Source organism: Lactuca virosa, chromosome 8, assembly GCF_052849685.1.
Source record: "Lactuca virosa cultivar CGN04683 chromosome 8, Lactuca_virosa_CGN04683_v6, whole genome shotgun sequence".
NCBI lineage: Eukaryota > Viridiplantae > Streptophyta > Magnoliopsida > Asterales > Asteraceae > Lactuca > Lactuca virosa.
In genome coordinates this window covers 45,838,934-45,855,562 of record NC_136433.1, presented here as the reverse complement: position 1 = coordinate 45,855,562, position 16,629 = coordinate 45,838,934, and positions in this window count along the sequence as shown.

Below are 16,629 nucleotides of genomic sequence, written 5' to 3'. Positions count from 1 at the left end.
CGAACATAAATCTCGGCCAACTTCTCGGCCGAGATGTTCTCCTGGAAAGGTATGAAGTGGGCGCTCTTGGTCAACCGATCCACGATGACCCAAATCGTATCAACCCCACGTGCGGTCCTTGGAAACTTAGCGATAAAATCCATAGTAATGTCCTCCCATTTCCACACGGGGATGTCTAACGGCTGTATCTTGCCGTGAGGCCTCTGGTGCTTTGCCTTGACCTTCCTGCAGGTCAAGCATCTCTCTACATAGCAGGCTACGTCCCGCTTCATGCAGGGCCACCAGTAATCGGGTCGAAGATCTCTATACATCTTCGTCGTCCCAGGGTGGATAGAGAACATGGACTTGCGGGCCTCGTCCATCAGTATCTATCGTACTCCTCCCCAGTACGGTACCCAGACCCTCCCATGCAGGGTCAACATCCCACGACTGTCTTTAATCGAAGGAGGCCACTTGGCCTATAATCCACTCGCACTTCCGACGCTCCTCCTTCAGGCCCTCAACTTGCGCCTCTCGGATCTGCTCCAGTAGTTGAGTAATCACTGTCATCCTCAGACAGATGTCTCGGATCGGGGCCGCTACCGCCTTGCATCTTAGGGCGTCGGCTACTACGTTGGCCTTGCCCGGATGGTAAAGGATCTCACAATCGTAATCCTTAACCACATCTAACCACCGACGCTGCCTCATGTTCATATTCGGCTGATCCATGATGTATCTCAAGCTCTTGTGATCCGTGTAAATGGTGAAGGGTTTTATACAAAACAAACAATCCTATGTGTGCATGTAACCCTAATTTGAGGATCTATGTTTTCCCTATTAGACATACAAGCATTGAACACATAAACTAAAAACCCTAGGAGGCACATGTAATTTTCGAAATTAACATATAATTAGGGTTAGGATACATACCTTTATTGTTATATTTTAATAACAATCAAATCCTTGAAGATCTTGAACTTTGGTAGCAAGCGCCACAAGTGTCGCGCCTCTAATGACTCACAAACAAACCTAGCAACCAAGGATTACTATGGAGAGAGAAGGGAAGTGGAAAATTGGGCCCTAACCTCTCTTAGAGTGCCCTTAGACGAAATCCAACCCTATAAGGGTTTATATAGGTGATAAGGAAGGTTTAGGATAAGGCAGGTGTATCTTAGATAACCCTAATCCCTTAACTTCCTCCCTAAGGCTTCCAAGGCACCCTTAGAGCCCAAGGAAACCCTTGGACACTCTAGATTTCGTTCCATACCTCTTAGGGAGGTTCTAGAATGCTCAATGCTCAACTTTTGAACATTGTCACCTTTAGTCCCTGCAGTTTCAATTAATTCCTTTAATCCCAAAATTAATTCCAAATTAATTTCTGATTAAATATTAATTAAACAATATGATTTCTAATTAATATATTATATCCATAATACATTAATAAATTAATTTATTAACCAAGTAATAAATTAATAAATCATTCTTCTCTCTCCAACAATAATCCTATTCAATTGTCAGGTTTGAAGGCAACCCAAAAGGACATTGCTACTATCAATTCAAGTACATACCAATTATAGTTATGGGCTCAAACACCTAATACAACAAATGGTACACCATATCCCATAGAGATAATTCCGCCAAATCTTGAGGGCGAACACTACAGCCCCCGACTCTAAATCGTGCGTCGGATAGTTAGCCTCGTGAGGCTTCAGCTGTCTCGAGGCATAAGCTATCACATGACCCCGCTGCATCAATACTGCTCCCATGCCTGTGATCGAAGCATCACAGTAAATTACGAAGTCATCTACACCCTCTGGCAGAGTGAGAATCGGAGCCTCACACAATCGTTGCCTGAGCGTCTCAAATGTTGTCTGCTGCTCGGGCCCCCAACGAAAAACTACCGACTTCTTGGTCAGTCTTGTCAACGGAACTGCAATATTAGAGAAGTCCTGAATAAATCTCCTGTAATACCCTACCAGACCCAGGAAACTCCGAATCTCAGTTGGAGACCTCGGAATCTCTCACTGCATCACGACCTCTATCTTGGCCGGATCGACCAGAATACCCTTCTGGTTGAAAAGATGCCCAAGGAATTGCATCTCGTGCAACCAGAAATCACACTTGGAGAACTTCACAATAAGTCTCTCCTTCCTCAGTCTCTCCAGCACCTCCCTCAGGTGCTCCTCATGCTACTCCTGAGTCTTGGAGTAAACCAAGATGTAAGCAATTAAGACTATTATAGACCGATCTAGCATCGGTCTGCACACGCGGTTCATGAGGTACATGAACGCGGCTGGAGCATTGGTGAGCCCAAACGGCATCACCACAAACTCATAATGACCATAGCGAGTCCTAAAAGATGTCTTCTGCACATTATCATCCCTGACTCGCATCTGGTGATATCCTGACCGTAGATCAATCTTGGAGAACCAAGATGCTCCCTGAAGCTGGTCAAACAAATCATCTATCCTCGGAAGTGGGTAACGGTTCTTCAGCGTTACCTTGTTCAGCTCCTGGTAGTCTATGTACATACGATGTGACCCGTCCTTCTTCTTCACAAATAGGATTGGGGCTCCCCATGGTGAACTGCTCGGCCTGATGAAACCCTTGTCTAGCAGCTCTTGCAGCTGTATAGACAACTCCTGCATCTCAGGAGTAGCCAACCGATATGGTGTCTTGGCTATCGGAGTCGCACCAGGGACCAGGTCAATCCTGAACTCAACCTGTCTCTCCGGAGGTACCCCAGGTAAATCCTCCGGGAATATGTTCGGGTACTCTCGCACTACCGATACATCATCAACTATCGGCTTACCCTTATCTCGGGTATCCATGACATAGGCGATGTATCATATGCAACCCTGTTGAAGGTGGCGCATCACCCTTGCCGCTGAACATAAAATCGGTCCGCGATGTGGCCTCTCGCCCTGAATCACTAGCTATCCCCCACTAGGAGTACGAACGCTCACTAGCTGCTGCCCGTAGTCAATCACTGCCCGATTGGGGCTCAACCAATCCATACCCACTATAACCTTATTCCCACGCAGGGGAATAGGAACCAGATCCACTGAAAACTGCTGATCGAATAACTATAGCGTACATCCTCTATGAACCCTCGCAACCCTGATGGTCCTATCATCGACTATCTCTACATCAAGTGGGCAATCCAGATCCCCCGAAGCTCTACTAAATCGCTTGCTAAGTGCAAGCGACACAAAAGATCGGGTAGCCCCCGAATCAAACAGTACCATACCTGATATGTCGTTCACTAAGAACGATCCTATAGACAAACACACAAACATGAGCAATAATCAAAAATAAAAAAGAGATAATGGAGAAGATACATACCCGTAACCACATCAGGGGATGCACGTGCTTCCTCTTCTGTCAATTGGAAGGCTCTGCTCTTCGCCGTTAGCGTCTCTGCCCGGCTTGATGGCTGTCACAACTAGGAATTCTGATGCGTTGTAAACAATTAACAAGGATAACATTGTAACTAAAACTTGAAGGCATGTATGATGCTTATTCAATGACAACAAAATTCCATCAAACACTCTATACAAACACTCAAATAGTCAACAAAAGGTTGGAAACCCTAGAAATCCCGGTTTAAGTCCATTATGGACTAGGATTTCCTTATTGGGCCTAATGGGCCAATAAACTTCCAATTTGACTATTTTGGGCTTAGAACTCTTAAATGGGCTCTCATTGGACCACTCTCATGAGACATAACGTTTTTGGGCCTTATAAGCCTAAAATGGACTAGTTTATCCTTAATGGGCCTTATTGGGCCATAACAAATCCAAATAGCTTTAATAGACTCAAATCCATTCCTTTATGCTAAATTGGGCCGTGAACTATTCTAAAGGCCCAATGGGCCAAAAATCATCAAATTGGGCCTCATAGTATGGACTCAATCACAAAAGGCCCAAGCCATTCTCTTCCTTCTCTCTCTCTCTCGGCCCAAGTAAGAAAAAAAAAGAAAAAAAAAGAGAATTAAAGGGGAAGGGTTGACTTTGGAGTGCCACCTCCATTTTGTCCATCATACATCCATGCAAAATCCCCCATGTATCCAAGCTAGTCATTCACCACTCTCTCTCCCCTCTCTTCTTCTACTCTCGGCCGAGGATCACCAAACACACACACCCACACACACACACACTTCATTCACTTCCAAATCCTCTCAAGAACAACTTCATTCCTCATTCAAAATTTTCGAGATTAAGGGCATTTCAAGAAGGTTTTCATCCAAGAATCACTCCAAGATACATACTTGTGGTAAGATCTTGACAACATACTTTCTTTCTACAACTTAATCACTCTTCTTACCACCTTAAATTCTTAATCATACTCCCTAGAACTTTTCAAATTCGAAGGTCTCTTCAAGAAGTTGTTAGGGCCGAGAATCTCATCAATCTCTTCCATTTCTTTCTTCAAAACCGACAACAACAAGCAAAGGTGAGTCCATACCCCTCCATTTTCGGTTTTCAAATGATTTATGGGGGAGAATACAAGTAAAATGTGTAGATCCATGTGTATTTGTATGTTATGTGTGATTTCTTGTGTTTATGTGGTAAATATGTGCTAAAAATGAAAGATATTTCGAGATCTATAGTTCAAGGAGGAAGAATATGTGATTTAGGATACATTTCACTTAACATGTCAAGATAAACTACCATATAAGGTTTATAATAAGTATACTACAACATATAATTTGTTATTGGACTATTTTTTTGATAAATAAACAAAAGATGGGGAAAAATATGTCATTCACGGTTTTTATAAGGACCAAAAGGTCAAATTAGCTAAAATAAGAGTTCTTATAAATATTATTCTTTTTAAAGGACTAAAAACGTAAATTTAAGCCTAATGGGCTAAAATTTGGGCCTTTCGGCTATTTAGGCCCAAATATGCGAAAAGTCAAATTTAAATGGGCTGAAATGGAAAGTTTTCTCAAAAGAGGGGCTATAAACGTAAATGAACCTATTTCAGGGAATAAAATGGCCTTATTTATCAAAAGGGACTAAAAATGCAAAGATTTTGGATTTTGGGTAAAAATTGTAAAAATTGCGAAAAGTGTGGATTTAAATGCAAATCCTTTAACTAAGGGGTTGAAACTGTCCAAAATTAAATTTTTGGGCTTAAAACATTATTTAAATAAGAGTTTGGGTCAAAAATGTCAAGAAAAATAGTTCAAGGACCTAATATGTCATTTTTCATAAAAAGGACTAAAATTGCCAACTTTACCAAAATAAGGGGGCTGAATTGGTCAATTAATGTTTTTGGTCAATTATGTTAAGATTAAAATAATTGGGTCAAAATATACCAAATTTTATAACTTATAGGTTTAAATAGAAAAATATATATTTTTATAAATCTATGAATCGTTATAAAACAATTTGGTGATTTTTACGACATTTCGATTAAACAACTTCGTAACACTAATACTATACAAAACAAGTAAACATTCTAATTGTTGGGCTTGAATAATTCTAATCATGTTTTTGGGCCTTTGTGACCCATTAACATGACTTTTGGGCCTAACATAAATAATACATGTTTATTGGGCCTCCTGTGACCCAATTACATGCCTAAGGGACCCTCAATGGATTTTACATGCTATTGGGCCTCAGTGGTCCATTGGCATTGCTAGTAAGGTCCAAATAAATCATATGCGTAATGGGCTAACACGTCCTTCGTATACTCGACAGCCTTTAAATAACATACGTGATTAGTAGGGCCCCGTAGTCCTCTTGTCTTCGTCTGTTAGGCTTACCTTCTATTCAAGTAAACAAAAATCAGGTCGTTAATCAAGGTTATTCAATTTCATTTGGATTAAGTGAGTAATAACGGGCGACACCAATAAGTGTCGGTCGTAGTCTGTAGTTATAATCAAAGTCTCCTGGAGGGAGAGCGAGAGTTTGTGTATAGATCTATACAGGGGTGACTCCCCCACACCTAAGTTGTTCGCTACAGTTAGACTCGGCCAGTCTAGGGTGACAAAATCTTAAGATCAATTCCGGCGTTCGCTAGAATGCCAAGACAGACGAACTAGTCATTATCATGCATGGTTATAACGACTCACATAGAGATCCAATACCATCTAAGTAATCATGGGAAATCATATTTATTCGTGGTGACAAAACAATAATACAAAACGATCATACTACTTTATCGGAAAACATCGGGTTTTCCGGGGAAACCAACATTATTCACTTGTACTCTCAATAACTATAATGCAAAACTTCTCATCTATACACGTTTTCAAATCATTCACGCATATACTTATGGATCATCACACCTTTTGTATAAACAATTGTCGTTCAGAAAATATCGGATTTTCTGGGTTTTACAAACTATACAAAACATTTTCATATCAAACCTGCTTATGAACTCACCAACATTATATATGTTGACGTTTTCAAAATAACTTGTATTCTCAGGTAACAGATAAGCTGAAGAAAATTGCCAAGTGTGTTAGGATGTTATGTTTTGTGATTCTCAAACAATTTATACTATGGATTATGTAATGTAAACAATGTACTGGATGTGAACAATGACGGTTGTAATGTATTAATGCATGGGGATGTTTATGTTATGTTTCATGTGTTGGGTTTTGAGCATTCTAACACTCCTATGGTGTACATGAAACCCTATAAACCTTGGATCTATGTTTTCTCTATTATACATGCAAATATTAACTATTCCAAGGTTTCATCCTAACTAGCATATTATGAAGCACCTATACTACAAAGTTCTAGTTAGATGACATACCTTTTGATATAGCTTGATGTCTTCAAGCTTTAAGAGCTTAGCCCCAATAGTGTGGAAGCCTCAAATGGAATCACAAATCACCAAAACACCTTGGAAGAACTTGAGAGAATATGTATGCACACTAAAATCGGCCCACTCTTATTTTCACACACTTGTGCCAATTTTGTGAGCCAAGGACCCCTTTATATATTATGGAGGATTAGGGTTACTTCCATGTAAACCCTAATACCCATGACCTTTCATTTACATAGGATCCATGGGTTAAAAGCTCCATGGACCATCCATGAAAGCTTAGCCCAACCTAAATGAACTTGGCCCATTCCATATATATAAGAGTCCATATTTAATTAGTTCTTTTTGATCACTTAATTAATTCTAAATTAATTCTTGATCAATACTAATTAAATAATATGATTCCATATTAATATATTAGAACTTATAATATATTAATATAAATCATAATATACTATTCTCAAAAGACTATCCATATAAATTGTGCCGGTGAAGTGCAACCCAAATGGACCATGCCGGGTCGGGTCAAGTACATACCAAATATAGTTATGGACTTAGACATTAATCCAACAGTCTCCCACTTGGATAAGTCTAAAACTATTATTGAGTATGACTTCAAAACCTAACTGGCAATCGTAGCTCTTAAAGCCGCTGTCGAACTCTGACCTTGTCAATGACTTGTCCATTAGATAAGGGATCATATATTCCTCCATTCTAGATATCATATAGACTGAGACGTGGATTATAATCATTCTCTCTGTCCATTTGTTGTTTCCCGATTTTCGATTTATGATGACTGACTGATTGAACAAATCAAATCAGTCCTGGCTTGGCCAAGCACTCACATGTGTCATCGCTAAATCATCGAGGGGCCCACAGATATCGCTTTTATCCCGAAGGTAAAAGGAATGGATAAACTTCGACTCATATGGCTTGTTCTACTACTTGTTGAATCATACACAAAGGCACGTTTTATAACATCGAGTTACCAATGCGTTTTCATGCAATCAATGTATAACCAACTCATAGTAACAACTCATATCTCTAGGTTTTAAGAATATAAGATATTATCGTCTCATGATCACTCGTGATAAAATCCATGAAGTGATTCAAATGAGCGTGGGTTGAATCCAATACTCAGAACTTATGAGCACTCATGAGTGTTGTAGCACCACTTTTTCCACCAACTTGGACCTCTACAAACCAACCCATGACAGTCTTGATTCATATCTACTTCCAACATATGACCGACTGTTGATGGTTTGAATAACTTAATCATTCAGGAAGAGCGACTTAGTTATTCTGGAAGTCAAAACATGCAAAATGAAACACAATAATAAATGAATCAAATATGGTATCAAACCCTATGAATATAAATAAACACTTTTATTTATCACCATACTGATTACTCATTATTCATTGTTTCGGTTTTATCAACTTTATACTTGAATTAAAAACACTAGTTGTCCCATGCTCCAAGCATGTACACTATGTTTTTCTTAAACAATAGCTTTGCCATACACCAAGTATGCACTCTATGTTTGTCTATGATCCTTACTTTGTGAAATAAACCAATTGAACATAATTTCAATGATTCTAATTTCACACTCCCAATTCCTTATCGAAAAATGTGAGAATTTCAAATTCCTATCATTTATCGAAATCTGTTTAGATTTTAAACTTATATGCACTGACCCTCCTGTAATGAATATGTACAAAGTCACAAAGACTTGTCAACAGTCATTATAAGGTATTCCAATGGAGATCAACTCCATGGAAACTAAGTCTCATATTCAAAGTACATTGCTTTGGACATGCTTCTTGCATTAAGTTTTCTAATCTTACACAGATAACTTCTACCTATGGAGACAACTCCATATTCTCATTTTGACTATCACTTCTGAATAAGAGATGCCTCTTTTCAGAATATGTCAATATGGTCCTTCCAAAATTAGCACTATACTTCCAACTGTCCCTGAGCAACCAATCTTTGGTAAACCTCAGATTGTCCTCGACAATTGCTTAATCATTTTAGTCATATCCAATTCTAGACCTTTTCCCTTCTTAATGCCTCTGGGCATTTGGAAAAATTTAGAAATGACAAATATTATAGCACATGCAATCGATCCTATACCCAAAGCAAATGGTACACGATTCATGATGTCTCACATAAAGACATTATTCTAGACCAGTCTTTTGCTACAATATTTTTATTTGCCATGTTTTCAAAATTTGACTATGAAGAGGGATGCCGTAATCATAATCAAATTTTGAGAACGCAATATATAGAATTTCCTTAAATTGAACCAATCCAACATGAAATTCATATATATATATATATATATATATATATATATATATATATATATATATATATATATATATATATATATATATATATATATTCTTAACTAAAGATGATTAAGGTCTCAATCTAAGCCTTTAGAACTGAAATGAAGTATATCCTCTCCCTTAATTATAGCAAAACAATTTTTTCAATCCCTGCAGCCTTACGAATTGAAACTTTTGTTTTCTATAATTAACATTGCTAACTTGCAACACTAACAATAATTATCATGCTCCCACTAACATGATGATTATTAGCATAACACTTATGCTCCCACTAGCGTTAACATGTACTCAGAAATCAGCTGGACTTCTAGAAATCAATACTTTATTGACTTTCTTACCAAAGTTCAGATTTCTGATACGAGATGCTTTGATAAAACTTTATCAAAATCATACACCTTTCCTTAGGTAGCATGCATGTGTGTCTAAACAGTTTCAGAACTATGAAAAGGGATGTCGTAATCATAGTCTCAATTGTTTAGACCTTTTGCCATCTGCTTCAAATCTACTTGGTGGTAGTGTTTCCTCACCATCATTTTCATGAATCGGAGAGAAACCTTATGACCCTTAGATTTTATGGTGTATGTTTTCTTATCCATGTGAATCGTCAAAACCATAGTCACAAGACAAGGATAATGACAAATCCAAACTCATATGGACTGAACTTATACAATCTTAACTTCTTGCCACCTGGCAGTACAGGGCCTGCCGTTGCTTCCAAGTTGTTATGCAACTAATTGAGAACTTTCAGAACTCCTATGCAAAGCCAACTTTAACTGGAATGGGCACAGAATATGTCAACACGATAGGTTATAAACCTCAAGTCGTGTGCTAGTGAAGAACCTCAGGTTTTATTCTTGATTAGTTCTTGAAATTCTTTTTAGATTTCTTTAAGACTCCCACTATCCTCTTGACATATAAGACTATCTTGCCAAATATTCAAGAGATAGTGCGGATTCTTTATCAAGACAAACACTTCACACAATTGGCCTTAGTTGGTCTTTGTTTTATCCAAAACATCACAACTTACCAATTTCAAATGTACAAGAGTAGGACACTTTTACTCTTACATTTGACAAGTGTTTTAAACCTTTCTTTAAGATATGTCACTCAAGTTACAATCTTGGAGTATGACTCTAAGAATTGTTTTGGAACGAAGTATGACTCATCTTCCTGATCTAACCATTTCAATAATTCATGACTCCTCTTCTTAGTCATAAGAATGCACTAAGAAGACCTTTAGAGGACTATTTGTGATATGATTTCTAAATCATTAAGATGATCACAAACATGATACTAAAGTACTCTCCCATCTTTTCAGATTTGAGAAACTTTTATCTTTTTGCCTAATTTGATTCTTCCCATTCGTTCTGCCATACATTGAGACTTTTCCAATGTTTCAGAATTATACTTAAACTTGTAAGTATAACCATATTTACTAAACTTTAGTAAATCAAATAGTCTTAACGAGCTTTATGGTGGACATGACCAGTGCACAAGAATGTGTACTCGATCCCTTTAGTCCTTCACTTGACTCACACATCCATGTGAACAAGTAATTAGTCTTGATTTTCCAATGCTTGAAAGTTCTCATTCACCATACTATTCAACTTGCATGATTCCAAGTTTCGGACCAATTGAAACTTGGGCGATGAGGAACTTTCCTGATTTGGTAAATTTAGACACTACCACAAATGAAAGAATCAAATCCATTTTCCAATATTGCTGTCAGTGGAATCATATAAGCAACAATTTTCCACAAATGCCATTGTAAGGATACTTCAAATAAATAAAATTAAACAATTTTCTATTATTTTAAAACTTTGCGGAAAAACTTATCCTTACAATCCACAGGGAAAATTGTTGTTATCTATTCCTTAGCAATATATCATAACTTCTTAAGCAACTGCTCAAAATTCTGATGCGATCGAAATCCACCTTCGCGATCAGAATCAGCATATACTTCTATTCTTTGATTCTTAAAACATCAACATGTGACCCAGTCACATCATGTAATGAGGATCTCAGAATAGAACTTAACAGAGTTAGATAATGGGCTCTACCTGATGTAGAGTCAAACTTATTGACTTTAACATCCTTAGGTAAATTTGGCAGCTTTGCAATCAACGCCCCTTCCTTCGGCAAAATAAACATATGGACCCTTTGGTAATGGGACTATCTCAGACTTAGCCTTTCTCTTTACCATTTGGTCAACCAGGTTGACTATGGCCAATCCCTTTTCGTTGGGAAGAGAATGCTTTTTCTGGATTTCCAGTGTCACCATTGTCACTGTCCATAAAGTTTTTGGGAAGTTGATCTTCTAATCAAACTTGCTTGCCATTAGGGCTTGAGTGACCTTGAACTTGTGGGTTAGGGAGAATAATTGGAGGAGGTGGAGGAAGTAAAGTTCCAAGATATTTGGGAAGATCATAGATGTCTGAACTCGACATCTTTTGGGAGATATTCAAGATAGTTGATCTAAAGTCCTTAATATAACACCCAATATGAAATATTAAGGCTAGGATCCAACAACCTATTTATAACTGGAAGAGGGATGCCGTAATCCGAGTTATAAAATAGTTGAAGGTAGGTAAATGACGATTTACCAATTTCCACCATGAAAAACGAAATAATTTAATTAGGTTTTTTACTTGGATTTGAAACTCCTAGATCTTTTGAGATTCATTGAACTTTTCAATGGCATGTTTCAATCTCGAGTGTGCCCTTCAGGTTTTGTGACTGGGATGTCGAGGATCACAAAACAAGGTGTGAAGTAACCATGCAAATATACTTGGTACCCTTTATATTTACCCCTCAATCGATGTGCCGGTTAACCACACGAGCTCCACCGATACTATGATAAATATTAAGTTACCCTTTGCCTACTTTGTTAAATCCAGGTTAGTGTGCCGGTTAACCACACACGCTCCACTAACGGTTTAAACAAAGTGCAAAGTGTAATTTCATGGATTAGCACCTTATTCACATTTTCCTAAGTAACTAAGATTGGGAATTAATAAAAGGTTTAGTTACTTAGTATTTATCATTAATACTTTTAATGAAGGGAGAATTATAGTCCTTGTCCTACCTGTTCGGCTAACGACCATCCACCAATCAAGGAAGCGGTGGGTGAGAATGGACACCCATTAAGCTGCCATTTTATAGGCAACAACCTTATACCCCCCTTATAGACCGGCTTCGTGAATGAGGCCTACTAATGGTAAGACGACTTGCTCTTATACATATAATATATTAAACTTTTAATATTATAATAGTATAAGGGTGTATTTTAGACATTTAAAATACTTGATGGTCTAATCTATTAATTAAACTAGACTTTTAATTTAATTAAACTCAAACCATATATTTATGGATTTAATAATACTCTTTTAATTAAACGCTTTAATTAACTATTAATAAAGTCCATAAGAGTTAATTTGAAGTATTCAACAAAACATCATAATTCCAATTATTAAACACAAAATTAAAACCATTTAATTAATTGTTTAAGTTATGAACCCAAGAGTTTTAGAATTCAATTCTTTTTTTCATAAAAAACTTTTCTCAAATTCCAAAACTTGAGGGCAAGTTTTATAATTCTTGAAAACCTTTGGATTCCATAACTTATGGAATTAATGGTGTTTCATGATGAAACTTTCCATGTTCCATAACTTAAGAACAAGTTATGGAATTCTTTAAAACATTAACACCAAATTTTGTAACTCCATAAAAACTTTGAATCAAATTTTTTTTTAAAAAAAAACTTTCATATCCATAACTTATGGAAGTTTCAAAAACCCTTAAGATCACAACTTTAAAAAAACTTTTGAGCTCCAAAATTTTATGACAAAATTTGTAACTCCTTAAAACATTTAGATCAAACTTTTAAAACTAATAAAATAATCATATCATTTTATCTTTTACTAAATTTGACCTAATTCACCTCATATAACAAATGATTCAAATTTTATAAATAATTCGTTTTTCACAAAACAAGTAATTATCTTAAAATTTGACAAACGTCATGTTTTTTTTTCCTTTTTTTCCAACTTGAAAATAAAACATTTGCATCAATATAACAGAAAACAACCCATGGCTCTGATACCACTGTTGGGTTTTGAGCATTCTAACACTCCTATGGTGTACATGCAACCCTATAAACCTTGGATCTATGTTTTCTCTATTATACATGCAAATATTAACTATTCCAAGGTTTCATCCTAACTAGCATATTATGAAGCACCTATACTACAAAGTTCTAGTTAGATGACATACCTTTTGATATAGCTTGATGTCTTCAAGCTTTAAGAGCTTAGCCCCAATAGTGTGGAAGCCTCAAATGGAATCACAAATCACCAAAACACCTTGGAAGAACTTGAGAGAATATGTATGCACACTAAAATCGGCCCACTCTTATTTTCACACACTTGTGCCAATTTTGTGAGCCAAGGACCCCTTTATATATTATGGAGGATTAGGGTTACTTCCATGTAAACCCTAATACCCATGACCTTTCATTTACATAGGATCCATGGGTTAAAAGCTCCATGGACCATCCATGAAAGCTTAGCCCAACCTAAATGAACTTGGCCCATTCCATATATATAAGAGTCCATATTTAATTAGTTCTTTTTGATCACTTAATTAATTCTAAATTAATTCTTGATCAATACTAATTAAATAATATGATTCCATATTAATATATTAGAACTTATAATATATTAATATAAATCATAATATACTATTCTCAAAAGACTATCCATATAAATTGTGCCGGTGAAGTGCAACCCAAATGGACCATGTCGGGTCGGGTCAAGTACATACCAAATATAGTTATGGACTTAGACATTAATCCAACATCATGTATATTCATTGTGATGATATTTCAATTTAAGTCACACGAGCCCTCGGACGTTTCCGTCGTCTGGTTCGGGGGTGTGACGATGGCCGTCTGTAATCCTCAAAGTGGTAGGAGCAGGTGCCACCACCTGTCCTGCTGATGCTAGACTCAGACACTGGGACTTCTTATGTCCCCTCTGATTGCACTGAAAGAAAATCAGATCAGATGATGTAGTGATGGTGGTAGTAGCAGCACAATCCCTGCTGACATGTCCATTTCGGCCGCACTTGAAGCAGCCCGAACTACCCGCCCTACACGGCCCCTCATGCCCCCTGCCGTACTTGCCACAGCGGCCTCGGCCCTGCTGGCCCTTCCCTCGGGAATCTACCTTGGGCTTTTTTCCTGAGCCCTCTGTACCAGACACTGCCTCTGGTTTCCTCTTCCTCTCCATCTCCAAATCAATCTCCCTCTCACGAGCCCTCACTATCATATCCTCCAGCGTCTTGCATCTGGACCGGCTCACAAACTGTTTGATATCACTCCTCAGCATCTCATGGTATCGAGCCTTTTTTCATCTCCTCGTCTGCCACGTACTGCGGAACGAGAAGGGCCCTCTCCCTGAACTTGGCGGTAATCTCTGCCACTGTCTCAGTCGTCTGTCGTAAATCCTGGAACTCCCTAGCTAGCTGCTGCACCTCTATCACAAGTGAAAACTCGGCTCTGAACCTAGCTGAGAAGTCAGCCCAGGTCATGGTATCAAGAGCTGCATCATCACCGATGGCATGTCCGACCCCGTCCCACCACTCTCGTGCCCTGTCCTTCAGAAGACAGGACGCAAGTCGAACCTTTTCCCCCTCGGGACATCTGCTAGTGCGGAATGCGTTGGCGACATCTGCCAACAATCTGGTGCTTGCAATGGGGTCCTGAGCCCCATGGTAGTCGGGAGCTCTACAAGCTCTGAACTCCCTGAAAGTCAGTGTGTGCGACCCCATCATGGCCGCCATCTCAGTGCGGAAAGCGCTTAGCTTCTCATCCAGAAGCTCTAAAATACCCTCCTTGACCGATCCAAGATCACATGAGTCCGCTCTAGAATGTTGCGTGTAATGTTAGATGAAATAAACTCCCTCTTCTACTCATCCAACTACCCGGCTCCAGAGCCCAATCCTGATCCCTCACCACTGCCTGAAGTGCCAACTGGCCTAGTGCATAGAACCACCATACTGAAAATACACCATAACAAACATCAGTATACTCATCATATCTCGAGGGATCTAACATACTACAATTTTCCTGGATTCATCTCAGCCTTCCTTGATTCGAGTTCGGATCCTATGCTTTCAGTTGTACGGGCCCATACTACCTTCCACATCTATCCGTACTTTCCTCAAGAACTGCCTCGACTCCACCAAGTCCCTTCTACTACTACTGCTGATCTCATACAAAACTCTTCATAGGCTTGCCCTAGGGTAACCACCAACCTACTCTCCACTATCAGCTGCCTAAGAAGTCCCTGCTACCTCCCCCTAACTAGCTCGTGAATACTAATACATATCACTAAGACTAGATAATTCTTCGAATGAGAGATCCTACCCTACAACGGTTGGACTCACACAAGAGTTGCACAATAGAGCTAGACCTAACCTTCTGAAATTATTTAATCCTCGCAATATGTAACGTAACATATTCACTTACTAGTTAGTAAAAGATAACTAGAACTCCTAAAAACACAACGCAAGCAGCATTCGAGCATCGAGTAAACATAATCAAGAATATCTCTATCAGGCTATCCCTGACTAATCTATACTACTATGCAGTTCATAAAGCTGAGATACATATAACAGGCACATAAGGCATCCTTCCTAGATCCTTAGTCCTAATCTAGCATGCAATTCTCACGAAGCTGATACACATATAATAGGCACATAAGGCATCCTTCCTAGATCCTTAGTCCTAATCTAGCATACAATTCTCATAAACATATCATAACATAAACTTGTATGGGTAATTTGGAAGTACTTACTTGAGCTCGGCTGATTGCATGCACCACACCCTTTTTCGCTTTTCAAAGTTCTTTCTCTTTTCAAAATTCTTTTGTAAAAATGAATTTCTTTTGAAAAATTTTCATACCATGTCCCTAGTTTGAGTTCAGACACACCCGGGAGTATGCCCGAAAACCTCAAACTAAGGCTCTGATACCAACTTGAAACATCCCAAAATTATAGACCAAAAATTTATTTTTAAAATCATTTATAATAAAACCATAAGCCATCCATCATCATAAAGAAAACCATAAATCGTGTATCTCAAAACATCGTGTCAAAATACTGTATCAAAATCATATGAGAAAATATCAGAGTCTAAAGATCCCAGGATGAAACTGTGGTGTGTGCCATGCGATCATCCCGAGCCCTTCCCCTTGCTAGTGGAAGTACGTGAAACCAAAACTGAAAACCGTAAGCACGAAGCTTAGTGAGTCTCCCCAAACTACCACATACCATACAAATATCATGCAACTAGGAGATACAGGCCCTACCCACTCTCATGCAGATTCGGGCCCCGCCCACACTCCACTGTCTAGGAGATTCGTGCCCCGCCCACACTCTGCTGTCTAGGAGACTCGGGCCCCACCTACACTCCGTTGTCTATGACATTTCGGGCCCCGCCCACACTCCACTACT